At 37.2% G+C, this 17,630-nt stretch overlaps 1 protein-coding gene across 1 annotated transcript in view; it reads left to right on the forward strand.

Annotated features, from left to right (window-relative positions):
* fbxl17 (F-box and leucine-rich repeat protein 17) overlaps positions 1–17,630 on the forward strand; it is a 229,773-nt gene that overhangs the window by 55,175 nt on the left and 156,968 nt on the right. The gene's annotated exons all lie outside the window — the stretch shown is intronic.

Below are 17,630 nucleotides of genomic sequence, written 5' to 3' on the forward strand. Positions count from 1 at the left end.
GGGTTGAGCCTCCAAACTTTTCTTTATGCCTTAGTCCCATGCATCCATATGGGGGCTGCTTGTTTTGGGTCGTCTAAGGCCTAAACGACTAGACTAGACTAGATTCTAGGCCTATGGAGAGTTGTCAACAGGTGCGGCTGCATCTTAAAGGGAGCGCAGGTTTATCTTCCAGTGCCCTTGAGACTTATGTTTCCACCTTTAAGGGACGTCATGAAAATCGTGTGTGGTATATGGAGTGTATTATGAAGTATTTGTAAGGATAATTAATGTACAGGTGTATTTAGACTGGACACATTTGGTTCGCTTAAAGTGAATCAGAGTTCGTTTCCCCTGGTAATTTTGAACACATTTTCAGTCTGAATGCACCCTAGTGGACCTTGGTCCAGGACCAGGAACCTCTCTCTGACCCATCTTTAAAGGTGGTCTGGGTTTGGATCTGGGTTTGTTTCCAATTGGACTGATCTTCAGTTTGCTTTGAGATTCCTCAGTCTGAATACAATCCTCTCTGTAGTAGAATAACTGGACCAAAATGGCCACCGTAGTCGGTAGTCACATGATGTAAACAAAGCAGGATTGAAGCAACAGGACAAATGTAAAGCAACGATTGTTGTGTAGTCAAAGAGGTAAAAGGGTCCCACTGCTGACTTGTTGGAACGTTTATTTGAACATATTACACACTGTTCTGCGTCTGCAGTGACGTCATCCTAAAAATGTTTCCAACAGAATTCTTTTAAAAACAATACCTTAACATCACAACAATGAGACCCAGCAACTCATTGAAATGTGGTCAGATGAATTCAGGCCCATTAAAAGAACTTTTAAAGTGATACACATTGATTCTCAGTGTTTTCCCAATAATTCATATGCCGTAAACACCTAATATCCTATCTTCATAGTCGTCGTATTGCCAGTAAGTGCCTTGCATGTCTTTGTTGTACCAAAGTAGCAGTAAAAGGTGTTGTATCAGACGTTAATACAAACGTTTAAGATTGCTCAGCAAAATGTAAAGTTTCCACCTCTAGTTGCTTTGGTCCACCCTCGTAAGTCCTGGCCAATGAGTGAAGAGATCTTTAGTCACGTGGTTTTGACGGCCTCCTGACTACAGACCAAATGCAAGGTTCAGAACTCAATCCGGACCAAGCAATTTTTCTAGTCTGAATGCACTAAAGCAGCACTAAAGGTTACTTTTAGGTTCTGTTCAAGGGCTTGCTTGACCTGTTGCCCGCAGCATGCCCATAGGAAAAAAATGTGCATGAACATTTTCACTCTACCAAGCGGTCTACGGTCTTAAACCATAAGAACCCAGACCCATTTTTCCTTAAAAATAGGATTAGGTGGAATAAAACACAAACCAAGTGGAGAACAAAGCACATTTCTGATGTTTGTCTGTTACATTGATGTCACCATGGGTTTTTATGGGCTAAAAATTCATCCTGTTACAGGTTTGCCCACTTTTTCGCCTGCAGACAGTCCGTTTCCCACAGCTTTTCTCAGTTTGATCAAATGGTTTCTTTCTGTTATTTTATTGTCACTCGTCTCTTTCCTCCTCATTCCTCTCAGTTTTCTCTCTTTATTTTCTCTGATTTGTCTGTGCCCTCATTAACGATACAGTACACTCCGGTTTGCTCCACAGGCAATAAAGACAAATGAAAGCTTGAGTGAAGAATCGGCTCGTTGGCGCCTCGTCTGCCTCCCGACTCAGCATCCCCCCTAGACATTTACTCTTTTACCGCTGTCATAGACTGTTACCTGACAATCTGCTCAGCTGAGATGAAATTGTTCAATCATCTTGAGCAAAACTAACACTGAGATGATTTTAATCTGTATGAAACACTCTCCTGCTGTCTGGAAACTTTTTTTTTAGAAGAAGAAAATCCATTATCAGGTAATTTACGGCCTGGAGCTCAAGTGTTGAGGTGTATATTGGGCTTTTTTGAATGTGTGTGACAGAGAGATTTTTTTTAGTTATTCTTTGCTTTCAGCAATGGCTGTAATTAGCAGTAGAAACCCCAGTGATGTGGCCCCAGCAGCTTTTCAAGGTTGTTCTGTCTCTACTTTCTGCCCCAGTCGTTTTTGTGTCAGTGCTCTGAATGAAGTTGTCTTCAGCTTAAGTTTCTACAGATTGATTACAGCTGTCTGTAAAGCATCAGGTCAATAAAAAGGTGAGGAGGAAAAAGAAAAAAATCAATTCCTCAAATATAATGAATGAAGATGTTGCATTATTCTTCATAAACGACTGACCTGTGACCCCCTCCCTCCAAATCTTCCTCTTTAATCACCTCAGCTGGAGTTTCTGTTTCATTCGTCTAATATTAATCCACTGAGGGGATTAATAATTTATTATTACAATTCAGAACCAGACATCAGATGGTCACCATGAAATAATCATTTTCCATTTGCTCATGGCACATTGATAATTTATCTCTTTTTTTCCATTTCATTTCATTTTCCACCTTCTTCCTCTTTTTCACCCCCGAACGGCTCCACACCTGGTTAGGGACCGTGGCTCTGTCACTGTCCTGTCGCCATGGTGATTAGCGGGTTAGAAGCCCCAAAGGGGACAATAATAAGGAGGAAACGGGGTGTGAAATGAAGGCTGTAGGACAAATATAGCAGCTGTTTTTGTTAGTAAAGCTGTGAAAACAGAGATTTATTGTAAATGAGCAAAAATGCAAACAGCTAGTGGCTTGAACTGTAGTTACCTTTGCTTGAAGTCAAATGTCTCATAACTATTTCCATCTAGTTTTCACTGCACATTCTAAACAATGCTTGAAAGCTGTTTACATCACATTTTATTGAAGTGGGTCTTTTCCCTAAAGCTGCTGCAACAGCGAGTGGAAAATGGTGATAAGCCCAACAGCTTATTGTGATCAGTGCGTATTAGTTGTTGAATAGAGTCACTCTGTTGTGTTTTATTTTTTGGGTCAGCGATTTCATCCTTGAGGAGGTTCTGTTACATACTACTTTTTGTTTTTTTGTTCAGGGCTCATATAAGTAACAAAAACTAACCTTTAAATCTCACCCTGACACCCTGTTTTCCACTTTAATCCAAAAAAGAAACATAAAAAAATTCTATATTTGTTGTTGGGCTTTGTATTTTGTATTTTGTTTTAGACCCATAAAAAGGACATTCTTGTCATATAACTTAATGTATTCTGTCCTTTGTGCAAAAACTGGTACTGGTCAAAGCAAACTTTAAAACTACTAACTGTTATGATGAGTTAATAAGAACACAAGGGTATAGCTTTGTCAGCAATATAAGTGTGATAGAGCTGAGTCGACACCCACTAAGGCAGTTGTCTAAATTAATGGTTAAGATTTACCCAAAGAAGGGATTCCTTAATGACTTCAAATTAATATAAAAAAAGTGTAATGTACAAAGTAAGCTGAAAGTTTAATTTTTGTTTTTCCAAATTTTGCTTATTAGTCAGTTTTTTCAAAGTTTTTTTTTTAAAGTTGAATGAGTTTGTAATTTTATTTTGTCCATCTCTTGCAAAACATAACATAGAAAATTAAAGAAACTGTAATACAAACTTTGTATTAAGTCAAGTTGATAAAATAAACACGAATAACCTGTTTGTAGAAGTTTTCCTTTTCTTTCTTCAGTTTTAAAAGTCTGTCTGTCTCAATGACATGTTATCCTCCATTTAGAAAATGATGCTAAGCAATATTAAAGAATATCTGTACAGCTGCACTTGACTTGTTACCACTAGTTCTATTCTTCTTAAGCTGCGGTGTCACCTTCTCTGGGCTCACCAGCGCCCTCTGCCTTGAGGCATGCGTACTGTGGTGAGGCAGACACACTTTGGTCCTCACCTAGTGTGTTTCTAAATAACATTTCTAAAGAACACTAAATGAGTCGCACAAATAGAAACAATATAATCAGACAGTTGGGGAGAAATAGAATAAGGAAGTAATTAAAAATAAAGCATCTTTTATGATGATGGAAAAAGTACTGCGGGGCCGCCGCTGCCTCACCTGCTGACTTCTCGTGTGTTTTAACTGGAAACTTGTACATTTGCTACTTTTTTTAAACGAAGAATCTATGAAAAACCACCCAGAAAAAAGTAATCATAGAATAAACTTGTCTAAAAACAATATTTTATTTCCATTTTTAATAATGTCCCAAAAGGCAGGCCCGGCCAAAAGACGCTTGCTTACGCTTTTTCAATTGTGGCTTTATTTAATTTAATACATACAAGCATGTTTTTGTGTGTATTCCAATTTACATCCATTAATGTAAGGACTTTTGTTTGAAATATTATAAATTCACTCAATTTTTCCTTACATATTTCTTTTAAGTCAAATTTGCTGCGCTCTGACAGCTTTTTATAGTCAAAGAAACTAACCAATAATTGTAAAATATAGATGTGTTCAAAAATCCAATTGAAGCCATTAAATTTAACCGCTCGCAAAATTTCCAATCTCGTTCGTTTAGCCTTTGGCGGCTCTTCGCCCGTGGTGGTTAAAATGATGTTGGACAGTCGTTTCGTGAAGCCTCGTGTGCAGGAAGAGGTCGACCCCGGCTGTCTAGTTTCTCATCCTCTGATTCATTTGTTCAATTCTCAGATGCTTGTCTCTCTCTTTGGATAACACTGAGCACAGCCCAGCTCGTGTGCTCACAAAAGACGATCATAAATAGAATTGATGAGAAAGAAGCGGCAGAAATGAATGTGGGACTGTTTGATGTTCACGGCTCAGTTACTTTCTGTTTGGGCTGCTTTAGTAACAAGACGGCGCATTATCCTCAGAATGTATGCCTGTAGGGTATTCATAGCAAAGCAGACAGAAGAATGCTGATTTTTGGATTAGATTTTAGGAACAGTGCATTTATTGTAGTGTGCTGTATTGTGTGAGCTGGGTTTGTGATGCTTTATACACACCAGTCTGTGTTCTCCCACCACATGTTTTTTCATGTTCTTTTTTACTCTCATTATTTCATATCAAATCATTTCCAGATTTCCTTCTTTTATTCTGCTCTTTTTTTTAATCAAAACATGATCAGGTCAATGGATGAATTTATAGAAGACCTATGAAAAAAGCCGCAATATTGGCATTATTAAAGCAGAATCTAAAACATTTTTACCTTTGCTTTCATTAAAAAATGATCTGTAGTTTTGTGCACTAACAAAAGAATGGCATGCACATTCGCCTCAGTTAAATTAAACATAGTCCTTCTGCTGTGACATAACTTGAAAGTAATGTGAGCAGCAGGTGGAACAGAGCGATGAGTTGATTTAATTTCTGCAGCTTCGCATTCTTATTTGTTTTCAGATAAATGCAGCTTTTCATGTTTACTTGAAAAAAAAAGTTCACACAAGTTGCAGATGTGTTTTTATTGCTGTTGTTTTGACCAATGGAATACTAAATATATATATTAAAAAATAAATAAATCATTAATAATTTACATTTAGTGCCTGATGTTTTTCCACCTGTAGCTTTAAAGGATGGAGGACTTGCTGCGCTTCCTTTTCATATCGCGAAAAACTGCCCTGAAAGGCCACATCTCTGTGTCATCGCCTGCTGAGCCGACTCTACAACAGACTCTTCTGTAATATCAGATTTCTATGCATCCCTCTGTGGCTGCATGTAAATGTGCCACACTTTTATCCTCCCCTCTGCTTTCCTTTTTCATTCCAAGAACTGAACGAGGAAACCTACTGGGTTTGCCCACACAAACGCCTGCAAAGAATAAAAAAAAATGTTTGATAGGCTTCAGAACCCCTGCAACCCCTGAAAGGAAGGAAACCTTGAGAAAAAAATTAAACATGGATGGATGAATCTGAATGCTGATGTCAAACTGTCTGTTTTTCTATATACGTGTTATTTAACACAGACACACATTTTCCACTGCTCCCCTTATTCAGACTATTGCTTTGTTTTCTATAGCGACCTTGAACGTATTCCTTACCATTTAAAGTGGAACACTAATTTATAACACTAATGCATAAATTACATATTTTTAGGATGTGAATTTTGTGCTTTAAAAGTAAACTTATGTGAATGAAATATTTAAAGCGTAGTGCATATTGAGAAGTTACATGTAAACAATAGGAATTTTAAATTCAAGTTTTGTGGATTGGTTTAAATTGGATTTAATGAACAAAAATTGACTTTTATATTTAGATTGAATATATATATATGTATATTTCAGATGGGTTTCTTCTTTTAAACTTTCTTCATTGTTAATGTTTTGTTTTGAGGCAGAATGCCAGTCAATGGGTCTTTATGTGGATTTGTTTTTGAACTGTTCAAAAATTTTGGTCAGTTGAGAATTACGCAGTTTTATGTGCATTTTACATTTTTTTGCAATTATTATGTAAATGTACGCATAAATTATGCAATATGCATATGTAAATTTGATAGATAGATAGATAGATAGATAGATAGATAGATAGATAGATAGATATCTTTATTTGTCATTGTCTCAGGTACAACGAAATTAAAAAGTGTCTCCTGGTCAGTGCAACATTCATGCTTCAAATCAACCCATGGTAAAAACTTAATATTAAAGTAATAAATGACAGCTTGTAGCTTGTAGCTTTCTATTTATTATTATTATTATTTTTATTATAAATTATATATGTTTATTATATTCAATTATTATAAATCATAAATATATTATATTTATCTATTCTATTCCACATATGTCTACTGGACAATCATCTTAAACTGGTTGATACCTTCTAAATCACGTATATGGCGCTCATGTCATGTCAAAATGTCCTACTTGATGCACAAATCACTAATGAACTGCATATAAACAGAGTTGTAATCGCGCATGGTTCATGCACAATTGCCGTATTGGTTGACAGGTATATAAATCAGGAGATATTTCACCCCTCCAGCGGTCTATACTGAGTGGGGGTCTCCCACTCCCCCTGTCCAGCTCATCCGGTCGTGGGGAGCAAGTCTCTTGGCACAGGGTGTGGGAGGGTACAGCGGGCGCGGATACAACTCAGCCCTTCACCTGGATCTCCCCAGCTGTGGCTCTCAGTGATGGTCCCCCGCGGCCTGGCTCGGCTGGCCCCTAGCAGCTGACTTGGAACGGGTGCGGCCCGGGGAATCCAACTGTTTATTTAAATCCATTGTGCGGGACGCAGTGGGTGCTGATGCGATGTGCCTTCTGCCCAGTGCTCTGAATGTTAAAGTGAAGAAATTCAACGAAGTGCGGGTTTTGCGCATTCTCTGCTTTGTTTGTTCCTAGTTCTTCTGAAAGAACCAGAGAACATTTTTCTTTTGTAATGTAACTGTGGAAAATTTCTCTTAAAAGACTGCAACGTTTTTCCACGTATACTCCTGTATGGCCAGTTTTCAACTGTGCGATGTGTTCAACATCTGTCATGTAGTGGCTGTGTGACATGGCCATTAAATAAAGTTCTAGGACTACTTGCTCACAATTTTTCTGTTTTTTTATATTTAATGACAAATATGACCTCACCAATTTTTAGAAGTAAATATCTAATAAGTATGAGCATTAAGCAACAAAATATTTAGGTGGGTATTTGAAAATTGTGTGGTTTGGATAAGTTGTTAATATGAGATTAATAAAAAAAAAAGTACAAAATATTACCATTTTAATAATTAAAAATCTGTTTGGGTTGTGTGTATTTTTCTGCTGCATTGATATCTGGTGAGATTTGAAAAGAGCACAATAGCTACACATGATTAACTTATTTTTGTCTTTTACGAGATCACGGATTATATGTTTGAAAGATTAAAGAGATAAGAAAAGCCTTCTCAGAAAAAGTATCATTTTTCATCTTCGGAGAGGGTTGCTTTATAATTTTGCATAAAGAGTAGTTTATACCACTTTTTTTACTTGAATTTGGGCATTATTTTGACATTTAGCAGTGTATTATTACCCCAAAACATATTTTAGTTCTCTTATAACTTTTGCTGAAATAGGTTGTCTTCTAAGACCCCTTTAAGAGTCTTCGAAAGTCTTAAATATAACTAGAAGAAACCCTTTCCTACTATTAGTACTTTCAGTAATGCTTATTTGGAAGTGCTGGCTGTGCCGGTTGAAATTTCAAAGGAGATACAAACTGCCAATTTTCAAAATAATCTTTTCAATGGCCAGGCAAGTCTTTAGCTCCTGAGTCTTTTTTTCTCCATTTTAAAATCATCCCCTTGTGATTTCCTGTATTCTCACTCTCTTCTTACAACTCCTAACACCCAGGAGAGCAGCAGTTTCTTAACGATCTTTGCAGAAATACCCGCACCTCATGACTGGGAAGTGTGAGCTGCACAAAAGGTCAGTTTTCCATTTTTCCAGCAGTCTGGTTCAGGTCTGCAGATACCTCAGAGATTGTTAGAGCCTCGCATTGTGCACTCCTGAGTGTGGAAGACCTCCTTTTTGTAGAGTTACCGGTAATGTAGAAAATATATAAAGGATTAAAAACAGACCCTTAAAGTCCCACTTGAAATATTTTTTTCTCTATGGTAAAATTGTTCCCAGTGGTCTTTATGTTTTTGCAATTTTTAGCCAAAATTAAAAAGCATGTCATTTTTAAGTCATATTTTCTGCAGCGTGGCTGGAGGTTATGAGAAATGATCTCCTGGCTTGACTTTGGTTATACCCTTTCCCACTAGCTAGATACCACCTCATAAACCCAAGCTAACATTTGCGTTGCAAAAAACCAGTGAGCAATATTGGAGCCATACCGTCGTACAGTTTTGATGAAGATAGCAGCTCAGACGAGGAAAATGAAGATGTTAATTGATCGATTTGTCTTCAAGTGGAGGCCTCAGAATTGTCGAGGAGAAAGACGATTTTGGTCCACGCATGGCCGTTACTGCATCATTCTTGAATTATTTTATATATGTCCTCCATTATGAGAAAAATGCTACAAGAACATGTTAAAAATAAGAAAAACCTTGGAAAATTTTCCTCATAAGCCACAGCAGCCCCTAACTCTTCTGAAGAGAATGCTGATGGACTGAACCAAGATATTGTTGTTATATCTCTCAACATGATAATAATCAAACTCAGGATTTTTCCATGACATATTTTCTAATTCACATTAAAAAGAGACGCTTGTCATGCTGGAGGGAATATGTTTCATCAGAAATGAAGATGTTGTTTATAACATTTTGAATGCATAGAATACATTTAATTAAAATATCACCATTAAGTGTTAAGGAGCAAAAACAAGAAAAGCCATATATCAACAGAACTGAAACACAAAAGAGCAATTTGCAAATTAAAAATACCTTAAATGTGTTGAAATACTTAGCTAAAATACGTTGTTGCTCTTTTATTGTAAAATTGCATAAACCATTTGTTTTTAATAAGCCATGATTAACCACTCTTATGTTAGTACATTGTTACACAGAACCATAAAAACTCTTAAGAGACCCACTCTGATAAAAGTTGTGCTTTTGGTGTTTTTAACATGTTTCTGTGGTATTATTCTGATAATGGAGGACATATGAAAAGAAAATTAAGCTTAAAATTTCATTTTTAAGTATTTCTTTTTTGAAATCGTTGTGAATCAGGAGCAAACTCAAAAATGCTGTTTGAAAAATGTGACCAAAAAGTCCTTTTTACAGGTGAATTCTTAGCCTTGTATGCCTATTTTACTATTTTTATTATTTGCATCCATTTGAAGTTGCTTTGAAATTTCTTCTTTTAACTACATGATGGTCATCAAAACATATTCATATGTCAGAAGTATGTTGATTCTAGTCTAAAATACATATGTAAATTGCCACCTGGTTATCCTTTACATACGTTCTCTTGGGGTGACACTTTTAGAATATGGCTTCTTTAATACATATATGGAAGCTTTATGCTGTCCCAGCTTTTTTCTTGAATCATAGCCATTTTGTTTTTTTTTTTGACAGCAGATATCTGCTCCTATCACTACCTCTACCATCAACATTCAGTCGGAGCAAAGCTTATGTATGAGTTCTGCTAAGATGACTAACACGTATAGTGACTGTCTGTTCTTTCCCCGCTGTGGGTCTTGGCATTTTCCTGCATAACATAACACCCTGGGTGCTGCTGTGTTTGTGGATGTATGTAAACTTCCACAGTATTAGGGTGTCATTTGTCCTCAGCAACACTTCTGTCGCTGTAATCATGAAGCCCTAACAGGCAGAGGCTGCAAGCCCAGAGGCTATGAGGGCAGAGAGGGCTGCTATCTGCAGGGCAGCCTGGGGTCTTTCTGGCCTGCGATGACACAGGCGGCGCCAGGAATGGACAATGGCATTTTTTTGCCATTTTTTCGAAAACTATCTATCTGTGCTCTAAAAATTCTGTTTTAATTTTTCAAAACTCTTGATAGTACTGGACACAACGTCAGAAAACCTTAGGATGTGAGTTTAAGAAAGAAGTTTAGAATAAAAAAAAAAAAAATCTCCCTTAAAAGGGTGATGAGAAAGTAGCAAAGACAATGTAGATCATCCATGACTATTTTATTCATATGAAATTTAGTAAATGTACCAAATCTTTGTATACTGTTTTGTACAAAAAGTTTTGTAAAATTAGTCAGTAGAAAATGATTGGTTTTAGGACCTTATAGTCTCACTCTGATCATCTTTAAATCTTTTGTAATTGCGTTCCCCGTGGTCTTTTATTATTAGTATTATACAATTTTTCGCCAAAATAATAATAATAAAAAAATGTTTTCCAGAACACAGTTTCAGTAGTCCATTAGAAATTCACCTCCGAGTTTTTGGCAGGACTGTTGGCGCTGAGCAACCCCATCCCCCCTTCCCGTTGCTGAGATCTCTCCCTACACACTTTCTCACTATCTTACAGCCGTTCATAACCCCAACCTAACATTACCAGTGCAACAAAAATGGTGCACAATATTCAAGCTATCCAGCCGTTCAATTTTGATCCAGATTCAAGCTAACGCGAGGAAAACAATGACGTACATGTATTTTTTTTTATTTTCATGACAAAAAAGTGCTTGCATTAAAAAGTGACAATGTCCTTTAGATTTGGGAGATTCAAACATAAAAAACGATACAAATGTTCTCAGAATAAATAAAGCTCAGCCTAAATTACAAATGGGGTTTATACAAATATACACCTTGTGTGTCATAAGATTCATACCCCCTATTGTAACAGTAAAATATGTTCAACACAAGAGGCCCTTAGCTCTTATTTGTCAGGACAGGATAAGTTACAAAAAACAATATAATAATAGCACAAGATTTTACTCAGAATTTACACAAATTGCTTTTATCTGTGGCACACAATGATGCATACTTTTTCAGACACTTAAGCCACTTAAGGCACTATCATGTTATGTGATTAGGCTTTTCAACAAACTGTTAAAAAGATTAATTCTGTTTCAAAGAAGCTTTTAAAATCGTTGTTTTTACTTTTAAAAAGGACTAGAGCCAATTGTTGTGAGGACCGTGACTCTCTCAGCTGTTGCCAGCTCCTGTTTCACGCTGTAGCATGATGTCAATAAGAAGAAGAGGTGAGATTCCCTCCATAGACTGCTGAACAGAACAATCCAATAGGGGCTAAAGCCGCGGTGCCAGACATCGATGGGTGGGCTGCTGCAGCACCCTGTCATTCCGGTCCAGCTCCTTGGTCAAATTAGCCCCCTTAAGTCCCATTTTTCATCATTAGCACAAGACATGCAACTGATCTATAAGTACAGCAAAGAGTCAATTTTTTGGTCCTCTTTGATCAAGTTTGCTGGACAGTTGCCATGGGAACAATGAGGCAAGGGTTAAATGTTCAAAGTTGTGCACAGCAAGATGCTGGTTGGTTTTATGTGAAGGTGATAGAAGAGCATCTCAGAGTCAACTTGTGATCTGAGGAAAAACATTTACACTGACTTTTCCGTGATCTTTTTTTAATTTATTTAGCTGTGTTTACTGATTGGAGTTTAGATTATCTTTTTGATGCACAAGTAATGATCGATAAATCTGAGATACATTGTGTTGTTGCACAATATAATGTGGGATTAGATACACCTTGATGCATTTTCCATAAAGTTTATTCCTAACTCAAGTTGCATGAAATACTTAGTGATTCAGTGTTAGGTTTAATACCGGAATATAGAAAACCATAAGCTTGAAGATTATAATGATTTATGCTTCTGTTTTGCATTTCAAATTTCTATAATCTACTTATGCTTTCAGTTTTCATTAAAAAAAAAAAGTAAAGATGAAAACATCACTGCAGGTCTGGTTGTAATCTATGTATGTGACCGTATATGACCCCTAACATTTCCACAATTCTACAACAATAATGTTTACTTTTTTATTGTTTTTCTTTTAAGAGTGTAGATTCCCTGTGATAAGATTACTTGATGTCAAATTTAAAATTACCACAGATAATCATACTTTTTATAGAACCAAAAATCATGTGGATCAGGGTGTGTTTGGAAGGAAAAGATGCTGCCTTTGTAAATATCATGGACGATTTTCCTTTCCAAGTCGATATATTTATATATTTTTGCCATTTTCACTTGTGGCTTTTTAGCTGCTGTTTTCCTTTGTTAGACTCTAAAATATGAAGTTTTTTTTTTAAATGTGCAGTAGCTTTTAACGGTTGACAGCGACAAACATTCCTGAAAGTGTGGGTTTTTGTCATCCAAAAGTATTGAAGGTCATATAGAAAATCGATGCCTGACTACACGCATATTGTAAGGTTTTCAATGTGAGAGCTGAAGTAATGCATTTTCTCTGGGTCTCAAAAGAGAAAAATGGGGTTGGTCGTGTTGTAAAATGTTTGTTTTGACAAGTACGAATCCAATTCACGGCGTCTCCACATTTTGCTTTGGACTTTTTACTTTTGGAAATATTTTCTGAAAATTTGAATCGTTTCAGAAATGTAGGTGTTGCCAGACCTTGCAGGATAACAAAACAGTTTTATACTTTCTGAAGCATTTAAGAACGTAGGAGTGGCTATAAAATAATAAATAAAAATAATTAGTGCTTTTGTGAAAGATAGAACACAGTATTTTTAACAGTTGCACCCAATATAACCAAAATATAAGCAAAATGTTCACAATAACTAAATTACAGATCTGTAATTAGTTTTATTTTTTTAAGTTAATGAACATTTAGAATATTGTAGACAGATTGTATTCCCCTTGTGGGCCTGTAGTAAGAATGCGCTAATTATAGACATTTACCTCACAACCTAAACTGTTACTACATCCTTCATTAGGCTTTTCGCCCAAAATCAAGAGTTACCCATTATCTGTAGGAATATTTTTCTTTAGGTTATCCACCTAAAACAATATTTGTACATATAAGTACATCATAATTGCAAAAAAATACTATAGTATCCCCCCTATTCGCAGGGGTTTGGGACCAGGGCCATCCGCGAACACACCGATTCCGTGAATATGGAAACCCCTCACCCCCGGGGCTGAAAAATGTCCATTACTGATCAATACTCAACAAAAACACCTCTGATAATGCTTTGTAAAACATTGGAGTATTACTCAACATTAAGAGTTTTTTTAATCTGTTCAGAACAAAAGACTGTACCACAGCAACAGCGGCAGCGTAGTTTATTATTCAGATGGGGAGTGTCGCTCTGTCTCTCTGTGCCTTAAAACCAGGAATGCGTGCTTCCTTCTTTATCAAATAATAAACATTTACCCCTACATGATAATTATCCTTCCCAATTTTCTTCTTCAGCACAACAGAATTTTTTTCTGGCCGCCTCTGATTGAGCTGATGCCATTTCTCCATGCAAGGGTATTAAGAGGGGGTGCTCTTCTTGCGGAGGGGTAGCCCTCCTGGGCGGTCCACTCTACTGTGCACCTCAGCAGTGGATTATTTCCTTCGTACACAAAAATTTATAGAAGCATCTTGAGTTGTCTGAGTTTTTGTGACGAACTTGGAAGAGTCACCTGATCGAAAAATAATCTGCGAATACATGAAACCCCAAATAAAGAAACGCGTAAACGCAGGGGGAACACTGTACTGTACTATGCGCACCGAGAAAATACTAGGTTGTTTTCTATAGTGTTCCACAATTGTAAAGAAAAGTAAATAAAACAATAAATATAACAGGTACAGGGGCTGTATTAACAGAAAGAGCACAATTTGAAGTCAGAAATTCAACATGGGCTGTTCCAACCTTTGCATCATTTTTGCCCCTTTTTCTGACTTCTCTCCAGTCAACGCTCAGATTTTCCACACTGATCTGAACCTTAGTGTGAATTTAAATGTTTCACACAGTCCCCACACAGTGCAGTAAGCATTTTGTTCGGTTTTACAATGAGCTCTTTTGAGTCATCAAAAGAAGTGTAAAGCTGTATTAACAATCATGACTCATAATCTTGTGTCGACACATTTGACAATCACACAAGATCCCATACTGGGAGTCAACTCTGGTCCTCAACTGTAAGATACCTCTGCACGCTTTTCTTGATCTCAGCCAAGAGAATCTATTTGGTCAAATGTATTCAGACACAAAATAGACTGTGTAGTGTAGGAGAGTCCTTAGTTGTTAAATCTGGAAAATGTTCCAATGAAGGAGTAGGACGTACTCCAAAATGTTTTCACCAAGCGAGTGGATTTGCTGATAAAGAGCCTCTTAATGCATCTTCAGTATGCTGGAAACCAAACACTGCCCCTCCAGCGTGCATTTGCGCCCACTCTCTCACCTTTTTGAAGTATTTCCAGGTGTGAGAAAACGTCATGCTGAGGATTTCCTGGCTTTTATCGTCTTCAAGAGCCCGCAAGTGTAAACAAGAGCCAGTCCTGATCGTACAGGACATCCTCTAGTGCTTGTGTGCAAATGGCTTTTGTAAAGTAACCCCATAAGGATCACATGAGACTTTGAAAAGTTCAGAGAAGGGTTGCAGGCCTTTGATAATGTGGTGTAATAACATGACTTTACATTTAATGGTGTAAAATGTGCCCTCTATGCTTCCCTCACATTTTCTTTTCCTGATTGCCATCTTACATGCAACAAAGGGCTATTGATATCTTCCTTGGGAAAAGAGCACTCTGAGATCGAAACCTCAAGAGAGCCATTGGGGGCTCAAGAGAGCTGTTGGGGGGGCCTTGACAATGTGATATAATGACATTGCATTTAAAGGAGCAAAGTGTGTCTTTTAGGTTCCTCCTCTACCATGGCTTCTGGTTTCAATCTGACATGCAACAAAGCACTATTGATCTTTAGGAAAACAGGGTGAGAACAAGGCTTTTTCCTTGTTCCACAGAAACTGCTATTTGGTGGGTTTTTCAGAAGATTTTAGTCAGTCCTTACCCATCCCCTATGCACAAATATATCAGAATAAAGACCAGCTTGAGAAATTTGTAAAGGAACAAAAGACTTATTTTTTAAGACTTACTTATATTTAAGACTATGTTTTTTAATGTGATTGTGTGGCATTTTCCTTACTATGAATGACATTTGTAAAGAAAATAAAACCTTAAATAGAGTTTCTGAGCATTTCTTTATTCAAATCGTGAATCAGGAGCAGGCGAAAAAATGCCTTTTGAAAAAGCTCGTAGCAGTGATGTAGCAGCTGCAACAGCAACCCACAAGTTCCGTGCCCTGCTCCATTCTGATGCGTCTAGTGGGCAACTAGATCAACTTCATTTCCTAATCTGAACTTGTATCTAACTCCAAACTGTACTATTGGGTAGCTCCGGTATTGCTCGCCATTTTTGTTGCACCAGTTATGGTAGCTTGGAGTTTTGAGGGGCTTTAATCTAGAGGGAGAACTTGTAAACAGAGCAGCTTTAATCAGTTACGCCCACAACTCAGAGGCAAATTTCTTATTATCGACTACCGCTCTGCAGAAACTATGTCCTAGAAAACAACAGTTTTGTTTATTTCCACAAAAAAACAGCATAACAATAGTTAAAAGGCTACTAGTAAATGCTTTTTCAATACACCAACAGATGATCAGAGTGGGACTTTAAGTCACAGAACAAATGACAGGTAATTTTCTGCTAGATGGAATGGTTTGTGTGACTGAGACGACCAATCACTTTGGTGATCATTCATGCAGATTCCAGTCCTCTATGGAAGCAGATGACATGGAAGGAACGAGACAGGACTGCTCGACAAGCGAGAGAAGCGTTCACTGTGCAAATGCATAGATGGCAGATTAATTCACTTTGAAAGAAAGATAAATCATGAACTGCTAATTTTCTCTGGCCTATGAAATCATCGCTAGTAAGCAGGTTGTTTTTTTCATTGCGAGAGGTGATTGAAAAGGCAAGGCCAAGTGTTCTATGGATTTGAAGTGTCTGAGATGGACTCAGCTTGAGAAAACTACTTTTATTGATCCCCAGAGTCAAACATTTTGCACATGGTCATTTTCGAACAACGAGCTTTGATTTTTGAAATATATAGTGCACCCTTTTTGGACGACTTCATGATACTGTCGAGCCAGTGCACAGATGGAAAGTATTTGATGTATTGAAATGACTGTACATATCGTCAGCTAGACGGGATCATTTACATTTTCAAAGTTCACGCTTGAAACAAATTGCAAGAAATAGTCATGCATATATATTTTCAATTAATGTGGTAAATAGTATTTAAATTAAAAGATGCGTTAATGAAGCGTGAGAAATTAGGGGATTACTGCTCGCACATTGACAGAGCCAGCTCCAAAAACAGTTTGCTTTGCCTCATCTAATGCCAAAAACACAAAGATATTGCAATGATAGGACAAGTAATAAATGTTCATCCCTGAGAAACATAGAGGGCATATAACTTTCTATTTCTGGCAACATAAATTGATCATCAGCATTCTTGCAGACGAGCAGAAATTAGCAGGATTTATTGTGGATCCATTGTTTCTCATAATGTTTGACAGAGGAAGCAGCAGCACACAAATCATTTACTCTTCATCAACGTATATACACAGTAATGCTTCCTTCATGCAGTTATTTTATTTTTCAGTGTACTATATGAAGAACTCCCCTCCACACAAACAATAAAACGATTGAAAAACATATGTGGGAGTGCAAGACCTTTTTAAAATGATTCAACTGATTTCATTGTGGAATCATTTTGTTTCCTTTTTTCTTCAAAGTTGTTTTTTCATAGAATAATGAGAACATTTGCTTGATTTAACCATAGCTTCTGTTTCTACTTTATGCTACAGCATAATAAGGAACATGAAAAAGGCAAGAGGAGAGAGGTGAATACGGAGGTAGTTTATTTATCATAATTTAGAAAGAAAAGGTGCAGATGCTCACTGATCATACAAACGTTCTGCCTTCCCAGTGCGATTGAGTGCAGTCAACCGTTTTGCTTGTTTTCATGTCACCGCCGACAACGGATGAGCGGTGGTGCCCATCAGCAGGTCACGGTCACGCAACACCCATGAACATCCCTGCTGGTGGCTAAAGGTCTGCTGGGTGTGAAGACTTGACAGCACATGCACACTCTCTTTGGCATGAGCAAACTCCACTGCTTTTTTTTTTCTTTTTTTCTGTTGTGACCCGTTTTGATTTCAGAGTCAGAGCTCCTGCCGAGGAAGAGCTGGGGTCAAACAACCACCTGTCCAGTCCTTGGTGCTAAGAAAAACATTTTTTTATACTTCATAGTTTGTTTTTTAAAGACCCACTTCAATGAAAATTGTGTTTTTGGTGTTTTTCATGTTCTTGTGGATTTTTTTCACATGACTGAGAACATATATTTAACTAAACAAGCTCAAAATTGAATT

The sequence above is a fragment of the Oryzias melastigma genome, linkage group LG9 (genome assembly GCF_002922805.2).
Source record: "Oryzias melastigma strain HK-1 linkage group LG9, ASM292280v2, whole genome shotgun sequence".
Classification (NCBI taxonomy): domain Eukaryota; kingdom Metazoa; phylum Chordata; class Actinopteri; order Beloniformes; family Adrianichthyidae; genus Oryzias; species Oryzias melastigma.